The sequence below is a fragment of the Trichechus manatus genome, unplaced genomic scaffold, assembly GCF_000243295.1.
Source record: "Trichechus manatus latirostris isolate Lorelei unplaced genomic scaffold, TriManLat1.0 scaffold00019, whole genome shotgun sequence".
In the NCBI taxonomy this organism is placed as follows: domain Eukaryota; kingdom Metazoa; phylum Chordata; class Mammalia; order Sirenia; family Trichechidae; genus Trichechus; species Trichechus manatus.
The window spans coordinates 1,049,217-1,057,336 of NW_004443955.1; the positions used below are offsets into that span (position 1 = coordinate 1,049,217).

Sequence of the window (8,120 nt, forward strand, 5' to 3'; positions counted from 1 at the left end):
CAGAGAATTTATTGATTCTTTATTTTGGGAGCTTGCTGAAGCCATCATGGACTGCCTCTTTATGTGACTTGATATTGACTGTTGTCTCCGAGCCACCAATAATTTATTATAATTTTATTTTGTGTTTGCCTAGTGAGACCTAGTTTCTTTGTTTTGTTTTGATATGGCCAAATAGGTTGCTCGTGTGCACTAGTTTGATTTTTGACAACTTTGAAGCTCTAACGTCCTGTTACCAGGTAGTTCTGTAACTAAGTATGTGCACACAGGAGTCCGTTAAATTTTCCTGTATGGGTTCAACTTGGGTGTTCATGCAGTCAGTCACCAAGTGTGTGATGCAGACTCTCACCCCCACTCCTAGAGAGGCATGGGTGATTGGTGCAGGCACTGGACTCTGGCTGTTGTTGGGGATCACACGCTTAGCCAGGCAGGGGGCTGACGGCTGCCCCTGAGAGTCTGAAAGGAAAGCGTGTCCCTGTTCTCTAGGGTGAGTGGATAGATGAGTTTTGCAGCTGAACTATGAGCACCCCACTCTGTTGGCTTTAAAGACTCGAGGGCACCACTTTTTGTTGGACTCCTGTAGCAGGTGACTAGATGCTTTAGGTGATACCACCAATCCTCAAGCCTCTGCTGCAGATCAGTAAAAGTGCCTACTTAAGGGGCAGGGCTGTTTTGAGGATCACAGATCTGCCAGTTCACAGCTGAAGCAGTTGAAGTTAAACTTCAGATGTTTGCCCTGTAGTACTGTGGCAGTGAGGGCTAACACTGTTGAGGTGGGTCTCCACAAGTTTATACAGGGGTGTAAAGCACTCAGAGTCTGCAGACCCCTGATAACTGTGGCCAGCAAAGGAGCTGCGCTGACCCTGTTTTCCTGGCATAGGGGAACCAGCAGCTTATTTGTTCCCTCTCCAAGGCCAGGAGAATGGGTCAGGACGCCTTTTGGTAGCTACTTCCGGCCCAGCAGACTCCCGGTGTGGAGCACGGAGGGAGAAGGTAAAAGGGAGAGAGGTTTTTCCCAAATCCGGTGCCGAGGGTGGAGGGAAGAGGTAAAATGGAGAGGGGTTTTTCCCGAATGGGCTTTTTTTTTTTTAATCCCCACAAAAGGGTGCATGCAGGTACTTATCTTAGCCTCTTGGGAGCGGCTCTTCACTGGTTCGGAGGGTCCAAGCAGAATCTCTGCTGCCGGGTCTCTCTCAATGTGGAAACTGCTTCCCGAGCGCATGCCCAGCACAGCTGTTTGCCTCCTTCACCACAGACTGGCGTGGTTGTGGCTCTGCAGTTTCGCTGCAGCAGCTCTAGCCCTCCTCACCTCTTCCAAATGGTCTTCTTCTCCTGTATCACTTAGACGGATTTCTTAACTTTGCCTTGTTCAGGGCTGCCAGATGTTCACATAGAATCAAATAACTTTTTTTCCAGGTCTTTGTTGTAAGAGGCATATAGGATGCGTCTAACTACTCAGCCATGTTGACCACGCCTCTCCCAAATTCTCTTTTTCTTTGGTTTTGGCAAGTTAGATTATAATGTGCTTTGGTGAATTTCTTTTGGGATCTACGTTATGTAGGGTTCAATAAGCATCTTGGATAGATATCTTGTCATCTTTCATGATCTCAGGGAAGTTTTCTGCCAACAAATCTTCAACAATTCTCTCTGTATTTTCTGTTATCCGCCCCCCCCCCCCAATTCTGGTACTCCAATCACTTGTATGTTATTCCCCTTGATAGTGTTGCACATAATTCTTAAGGTTTCTTCATGTTTTTAAAATCCTTTTGTCTGATTTTTCCTCAAATAAGTTGTTGTCAAGTGTTTATCTTCAATCCCACTAATTCAGACTTCTATTGCCTTAATTCTGCTCCTATAACTTTCTATTGAGTTGTTTAATTTTGAAATTTTATTGTTAGTCTTCTGGATTTCTGATTGCTATCTCTCTATGGATTCTTGCAGCCTATTAAATTTGTCATGCTCTTGAATTACATTCTTAAAATCCTGTATTGCTTTGTGTGTTCCTTAGCTTGATCTGTGTTTTTGCCTCATCTCTTTGCTGATCTCTTGAAGAGTTCTGTATATCAATCTTTTGTATTCCACCTCCAGTAATTTCAAGAAATTCTCTTCCTGTGGAAAATTTCTTGATTTTCTATTTTGGGAGCTTGCTGAAGCCATCATGGTCTGCCTCTTTATGTGATTTCATATTGACTGTTGTCTCTGAGCCATAAATAAGTTATATTTATTTATTTTATTTTTGCTTACTTTGTTCTAGCTTCTTATTTTGTTTTGTTTTGATATACCCAAATAGGCTGCTCATGTGAATTAGTTTGATTATTGGCACCTTGAAGCTCTACCATCCTGTCACCAGGTGGTTAGATCTGTTACTAAGTATGTGAACACAGGATTCCATTTACTTTTCTTGTATGGCTTTAGCTCAGGTGTTTAGGTAGTCAGTCACCAAGTGAGTGGTGCAGGTTGTCACATACAGTCCTAGACTCGTGTGGGTGATTGGTGTAGGCACAGGTATCTGGCTGCAGTAAGGGGTCATGTGCTGAGCAAGGCAGGGGGCTGACGTCTGCCCCTGAGTGTCTGGGAGGAAAGTGACTCCCTGTTCTCTAGAGTGCATAGGTGAGTTTTACAGCTTGACTATGAACACCCAGTGCTGTTGGTTATAAGGACTGGGGGGCACCACTTTTTCTTGGACCCCTGTCACGTGTGGCTAGGTGAAGTATGTGGAGCCACCAGTCCTCAGGCCTGAGGTGGGTAGGTGAAGACCCTGCTTAATGGGCAGAGCAAGGTCAAATGTCACAAACCTGCCACTTCACAGCTGAAACAGTTGAAGTTAGACTTCAGGTATATACCCTGTTGTACTGTGGAAATGAGGGCCTATGCTGTTGAAATGGGCCCACACAGGTCTATGCAGGGGTGGAAGACATTCAAAGTCCATGGACCCCTTATGTCTGTGCGTTGGCAAAGGAGCTGTGCCTAACCTGAGTTCCTGGCTTAGGGGAGCTGACAGATTATTTTTTTCCCATTTGTTAATTTATTCCCTCCCCAAGGCCAGAAGAATGGCTCAGGACTCATGATGAGTCTTACTTCCGGCCCATGGACTCAACAGTCACTGAAGCTGTTCCAGACCCAGTGCAGAGCAGGGATCAGGGAGGTAAATGGGAAAGAGATTTTTCCCAAAGGGGGGTGTTTTTGGTCCAGGTGGTGGGCCAGACACAAGTACTTATCTTTTGCCAATTGAGGGCTGCTTTTCCCTGGCTCTGGATGTCCGAGTAGACTGTCTGCTACTGGTCTCTTCTGATGTGGAAAACTCCTCCTGAGTGCCACTGCTTGCCTCACCACGCACATGAGCTGATCTGGCCTGAAGGGCTCTGGCTCCTGCCAGGTCAGGTCTCGCAACTCCTTGCTGCTTCCGAACTGTCTCTCCCTTCCCTTGCCACTCTGTCTGATTCCTCAACTTTGCCTTTTATATTCAGAGCTCCTAGATTGTCATATATGATTGATTCACTTGTTTTTTCAGGTCTTTGTTGTAACGGACCACAGGAAGCATCTGAGTACTTCACCATCTTGGCCCCACCTCTCAGTTTTCTGAGCTTTTATTGTATGTTGGTATCATGTATAGTTTTCTTTTTCAATTATTTGTCTTGAGTTTTGAAGAGTGTATAAGTCAGGATTAGTTATTTTAAGAGAAACCTTAATATAGGAAATTGGTTAGAGGTATTAAAGGACTTAAAAGGCAAATGGGTACACTAAATAATGTAGATATAGTAACTTCAGGAAACAGCTACCATCGTAGGGATGGGAAACAAAGGGAAGAGATTGGGGTTATAAGGAACTAGAGGCTCCGAGGAGGGGCTGCTCAGGGCTGGGTCCCAGAACTCTGAGGAGGAAATATTGCCTGGATGCTGCTGGTATTTTAGGAGTTGTGAGAGAGACCCATTGAAAATGGGACACTAACCTCTAAGGAGAGGGCACTGCCTAACTGGTACTGATATCTGAGAAGAAAATGCTGTACCTCTGAAGGAATGTCAAAAGGGTAGTTCTGCGATATGGAAAAGCATCTGAGAACTGGAACCAGCTGTGAAGACAAGAGTCATTCACCGGAGTGATGCTAACAAGAACAGCAAGGAAAGCAGGAAGGAGCAAAACTCTCTTCCTCCCTCCAGCTTTCCATTCTCGTTCTAGTGCCTCCTATTGACAGAACCCAGCAGGAAGCCAGCTGTTTGATGAGAAATGGGGTTTGCAGAGTTGTAGCTTTGTATCACAGAGCAGAGTATAAACCTGCTGCCACTGAGTCGATTCTGACTCATAGTGACCCTATAGGACAGAGTAGAACTGCCTTATAGGGTTTCCAAGGCTGTAAATCTTTATGGAAGCAGATTGCCATACCTTTCTGCCATGAAGCAGCTGGTAAGTTTGAACTGCCAACCTTACGGTAAGCAGCTGAATGCTTAACCACTGTGCCAGCAGTGCTCTGCAAGCAGAGTACAGAGGCTAGGTTTGGAGATAAAAACTATAGCTTAATGGTGGACACAAAGCCTCTTGACTCTTTGGCTTGGTGCCTTTTCAACACGTTTAGAAAATTCTCAGACATTATTACTTTAAATATTTTTTTTGATCTATTCTCTCTTTCTTCTACTTCTTGGACTTATATTAGTATTCCTTAGTATACCCTTTGTATCTCTTACCCACTCTCCTTTACTTTTTATTATTCTGTCATTTTGAATTTTTTCCTGGCTTGTAAAACACAGAGAGGGCCTGTGTTTGCTTTTCCAGGAGCTGGGCGAGAAAAGGGAGTGCTACCATGTGGAACCACTTTGGCTGTCCTTGAAGGTCCCTGGCTCTTTCTGGAGTTTCTGGATCATTGCTCCTCCTACAAGCTCACTATCGTGGACACTAGGCTCAGCATCCTTAGGGCAGCCTAGGAGGGGGCATTTGGCCTCAGGCAACCCTCCCCCTTTCCCAGCTCCATTTCCTTGCTAATTCTGTATGGTTTCCTGCTTATTTTCCAATCTTGGAGATTTTTCTTAGTTTCCAGGAAGCCTAGTAATGCACAAGCATATTTGTTGCAGTTTATTTGAGTTCTAGTTTGGTTTTGGCAATGGGCCTCTGGAGTGTCAGACCTGCCCTGTGGCTGGAACCACCTGTCCCGCTGGCATATCGGCCTCACCCACCCTCTCAGGGGTGCCCTTACCCCTCGACTGTTCACTTGGTGCTGCACTAACAGAATCCAAGAGTCTGTTCACTGGACATTCATGGTCTGTGTCCCTGGGAAAACCAGATGAGGGAAATACAAAAAACGGGTTCTACTCTACTACTTACAGTTCTACTCCCTTCCCACGAATGTCAAGTTTTCTCATAGGGTTTTCATTGATTTTAAGTAAAGTACTTGCCAGAGCTTATATTCATGGATGCCTTAAAGTGTCCATTTATTTCAAAATAAGCAAGGGTTAGGGTTATGTTGAGTTCAAAAGCTGTAATATACCTAATTTTAAAAAGAGTTTCTTGAATAGGCAAATCAGTTGTTTACTTTCTTATGGTATGAAAATAAAACAACTGCCCTGGGCTTCAGAGTCCTGGGTCCCAGGTCATTTTGTGAATGAGAACGCGTCACAAGTGGTTGTTAGCACCAAGTCACATACGAGTGAAGTAATCATGGAGAACTTCCAACCCTGGTCCTCAGATCAGAGGTTCCTAGCAATCCTGGTTATTCCAGATTATGGCCTAAGAAATTTTGGTCACCATGCTTTAGAGCCTTAGTTCCTTCACGGGAATTGTCACTTCCAAGTCATTCTTGTTTTGTTTTTTTTTTAAATTGTACTTTAAAGGTTTACAGAACAAACTAATTCTCATTAAACGATTAATACACATATTATTTTGTGACATTGGTTGCCAACGCCACGAATGTCAACACATTCCATTACCAGCTTTCCTGTCTCCTCCTGTCTTCTTGTCCTTGCCCTTGGGCTGGTGTGCCCATTTGGTCTCATGTTGTTTTAGGGGCCTGTCTAATCTTTGGCTGAAGAGGGAACCTCAGGAGTGACATCAGTACTGAGCTATAAGGGTGTCGGGGATATAATCTGGGGGTTTCCACAATCTCTGTCAGACCAGTAAGTCTGGTCTTTTGTGTGTGTGTGTGTGAGAGAGTTAGAATTTTGTGATCCCTGTCAGAGCAGTCGGTGGTGGTAGCTGGGCACAATCTAGTTGTGCTAGACTCAGTCTTATGGAGGCTGTGGTAGCTGTGGTCCATTAGTCCTTTGGACTAATCTTTCCCTTGTGTCTTGAGTTTTCTTCATTCTTCCTTGGTCCTGACGGGGTGAGACAAGTGGAGTTTCTTAGATAGCCGCTCACAAGCTTTTAAGACTCCACACACTACTCACCAAAGTAGAATGTAGAACATATTCTTTATAAACTATGTTATGTCAGTTGAGCTAGATGTTCCTTGAGGCCATGGTCCCCAAAACCTTCAGCCCAGTAATTCAGTCCCTAAGGGAGTTTGGAATTGTCCATGGAGATTCCGTGACCTTACCCTGAGCAAGTTTTGCTGGCTTCCCCAGTATTGTGTACTGTCTTACCCTTCACCAAAGTTACCACTTATCTATTGTCTATTTAGTATTTTTTCCCCCGACCCCTACCCTGCCTCGAAACCATCAAAGATTGTTTCTTTTTGTGTGTAAACCTTTTCATGAGTTTTTACAGTAGTGGTCTCATACAATATTTGTCCTTTTGTGATTGACTTATTTCACTCAGCATAATGCCCTCCAGATTTATTCATGTTGTGATATGCTTGGCAGATTCATCATTGTTCTTTATTGTTGCATAGTATTCCATTGTGTGCATGTACCATAGTTTGTTTATCCATTCAACTGTTGATGGGCACTTAGGTTGTTTCCATCTTTTTGCTGCTGTGAATAATGCTGCAATGAACACGGGTGTGCATATGTCTATTCGTGTGATAACTCTTATTTCTCTAGGATATATTCCTAGGAGTGGGATTGCTGGGTCATATGGTATTCCTATTTCTAGCTTTTTAAGGAAGTGCCATATCATTTTCCAAAACAGTTATACCATTTTGCATTTCCACCAGCAGTGCATAAAAGTTCAAATCTCCTCACAGCCTCTCCAACGATTTAATTTTTTTGATTCATGCTGGTAACGTCGGGGTGAGACGGTATCTCATTGTGGTTTTGATTTGCATTTCTCTAATGGCTAGTTATCATGAGCACATCCTCATGTATCTGTTAGCCACTTGAATGGCTTCTTTGGTGAATTGTCTGTTCATTTCCTTTGCCCATTTTTAAATTGGAGTATTTGTCTTTTTGTTGTAGAGGTGTTGGATTTTTCTGTAGATTTTAGAGATTACACCTTTGTCGGATTTGTCATAGCCAAAAATTTTTTCTCAGTCTGTAGGTTCTCTTTGTACTCTTTTGGTGAAGTGTTTTGATAAGCATAAGTGCTTAATTTTTAGAAGATCCCAGTTACCTAGCTTATCTTCTGGTGTTTGTGTATAGATAGTTATGGTTTATATTCTGTTACTGCCGTGTATTAGGGTATTGACCCTATTTTTTCTTCCATGATCTTGATAGTTTTTGGTTTTATATTTAGGTTTTTGATCCATTTTGAATTAATTTTTGGGTATGGTGTGAGGTATGGGTACTGTTTCATTTTTTTGCAGATGAACATCCAGTTTTGCCAGCATCATTTGTTAAAAAGACTCTCTTTTCCCCATTTGATGGACTTTGGGTCCTTGTCAAAGATCAGGTGACCATAGGTGGATGGATTTACATCTGGGTTCTCAACTCTGTTCCATTGGTCAATGTGTCTGTCGTACCAGTACCAGACTGTTTTGACTACTGTAGCTGTATAGTAGGTTCTGAGGTCAGGTAGTGTGAGTCCTCCTACTTTATTCTTCTCCTTCAATAGTGCTATACTTATTCGGGGCTTCTTCCCTTTCCATATAAAGTTAATGATTAGTTTTTTTTTAAAGTTTTAAAATTTTTTCTTGTACTTCAGGTGAAGGTTTACACAATAAATAGTTTCTCATTAAACAGTAGTACACATATTATTTTATGACATTGGTTAACAACTCCATGACATGTCAACCCTCTCCCTTCTCAACCTTTTTTTTTTTT

General features: G+C 43.0%; 1 protein-coding gene across 1 annotated transcript in view; it reads left to right on the top strand.

Moving 5' to 3' along the window:
• Positions 1-3,539: 3,539 nt before the first annotated feature.
• The window catches only part of OCA2 (OCA2 melanosomal transmembrane protein), a 209,404-nt gene continuing 204,823 nt past the window's right edge, over positions 3,540-8,120 (top strand). Inside the window, exon 1 of the mRNA XM_023727843.1 lies at positions 3,540-3,589. The gene's annotated coding sequence lies outside the window, so the exon portion shown is untranslated. The remainder of the gene's footprint in view (positions 3,590-8,120) is intronic.